Genomic DNA, 2,516 nt, shown 5'->3' on the forward strand with positions numbered 1-2,516 from the left:
GATAAAGATGGTAAATAAAAAAGTTAAAATATATCGTGTGCTCTTTTAAGTTACATGAAAATATTAAAAAAAAAAATTGATACCAAGTTAGTTCTTTATGTTTGTAAAAGTTATAATAAACTATTTTTAGTCATAACTTCATTTTAATTATTTTTGGTTTGAAATTTTTAAAATAGTAATATAAGTTTTGTTATCAATGTTATAAAGAAAAATATAATAAATTTTTATGTGATTTTATGATATAAATTACGACAATTTTGCGTTTAATTTTAAGAGCCCTAAAATATATCTCACTTGAATTCTCTCTTTGTTTAATTATTTTTTTAAAATTTGATCAAGAGCTATGTTCTTATGATTATTGCAATCAAATTTCCTAAAGAATTACACGAATTTATTAAAAATATTGGAAGAATTTTAGATTACAATTTTGTTGGTTTGATATTAAGATAATTGGTGTAAATATTAACAAAAATAAAAGACGAACTTAACACTAAAATAAAGATAAAGAAATAACTTGTTATAAAAACTATAAAAGACTAATATGTTATTTTCGTATAATTTAAAAGACTGCGAAATATATTTTACCTAAAAAAAATAAAGATAAATAAATCCATATTTTTCTAAATTATTTATTTCGTAACATGTGTCTAATCCTAAAAGAATAAAAGATATGGAGAATATTTTTCACTCAACTTAATCTTCAAATTTTGCAAAATAATTAAATAGTCTTTCAATCTATTTCACATTCATCAAAGGCATCCATCTATCATGTCCAAATGTTAAACAAGATGATGTGACATTTCACCTATACCAAGATCAATTTGATAGCTTAAATTTGACCACATATGAAGAGATTAATTTGATATCTGAAATATGATGTAAAAAATGAATTGAAAAGTTTCCCACTTTCCCTAAGTTAAAAACCTTAATTTCAGCTCATATTCCCTCAAATTCCCATTATATTATTCTCTTCTCTCTTGCTATGTGAAAAACATGATCAAATATTGGTAATTGTAGGAACTATGTTGAAAATTTAAGTCACCATAAAGATTATATCGATATTAGTTGTAATCTTATAAGGACTAAATTGATATTAAGTTCAGTGAGTCTTCATCTTCTACATTCCATCTTCTAAATACTAAAATAGGTGAATACGCCTTATTCTGATTTCAACAACCTAATATTATATTTAGTCACGCAATACATTGGCATTTGCCACAACACTCAATATTTATTTGCTACCAACAATACTACTGTAATAGTATATGAAGGCCGCAATATGAGAAATGAGGTTGAATTATCTTTGAATAAGTTGGATTTGTTTTGCTAATTTATTTAAAACTAATTTGAGTTTGACGACTTACTTAGAATAAAAGTAGTAACAATCAAGTTAAGTGTCTAAGACAGAAGTAAAACAAGAATTACAGATTTAAAGTGACACAAGAATTTATTCTGATTCACCACCAACTTGGTAGCTACGTCAAGTCTCCTCACTCAAAAGGATTTAATACACTAGTTCAAAACTTGAATTACAAATTACCCGACCCTATAAGCCATTAGCCTCAAAACAACCTGACACTTACAAATTTTTTGAAAAACACAAACACTTTGACTCTATAAGTCAAATTTGTAACACTCCAAATTTTATAATAAATTATTTTATTAATTAAATAGAATTTTAAATAATTAATTTAATGTTAAAATTATTTAGAATATATGTTGATAATTTTTTTGATTAATTTTTTATATGAGAGCTTCCTATGATCGGCTAGTTTTATACATATTGAATTACATAAATAATATACATAACAAATATTTTATTTTATTATTTTATATATTTTTCCTTAAATTAATAGTATTTTAGTGGAATATTTTAAAGAATAAGATTTTACGCGATTTTACGTGTATCAACGCGTGAATAATTAGTGTGATATTTTTCATGTGCATGTTAAGTTTCACATAGTTTTATTTTAATTACTTAGAACTATTTTCTATTTTTAGTTATTTATTTTACAAATAATTATCTTGAGTTAGTAGCAATATTGTGTTTGATTTCCTTAGTTTTATATATTTGTTATGGCATTGTGATTATATATATATATATTTATTATGATTTAGTAATTAATATAAAGTGCTGATGTTATATTTATTTATTTTATAATTTTGAATATTCTCTAATGATGATAGTATTTTAATGTTAGTATTTAAAAAAAAAAGCATAATTATATTGATTATTTTGAATATGAGAGTCTTAGTTATTAGTGTATTTTAAAAGATTAATTACTTTATTGTATAAAATATTACTTTTGAAATATTAGTAATGTTTTTATTAATGATATTGTGTTTAAAAAAATTGTTAAAAAATTAATTTTGATAATTGTTGATTTATTTAAAAAAAATGAAAGAAATGAGTAAAATGTGTTTTATGAGTTAGACCCATATGGAAGAATAAAATTTAAGTAAATAATTATAAATAAAAAAATTAATTGAAAAGGGAAAAGAAAGAAAAGTAAGAG

This window comes from Cicer arietinum, chromosome 8 (genome assembly GCF_000331145.2).
Source record: "Cicer arietinum cultivar CDC Frontier isolate Library 1 chromosome 8, Cicar.CDCFrontier_v2.0, whole genome shotgun sequence".
Classification (NCBI taxonomy): domain Eukaryota; kingdom Viridiplantae; phylum Streptophyta; class Magnoliopsida; order Fabales; family Fabaceae; genus Cicer; species Cicer arietinum.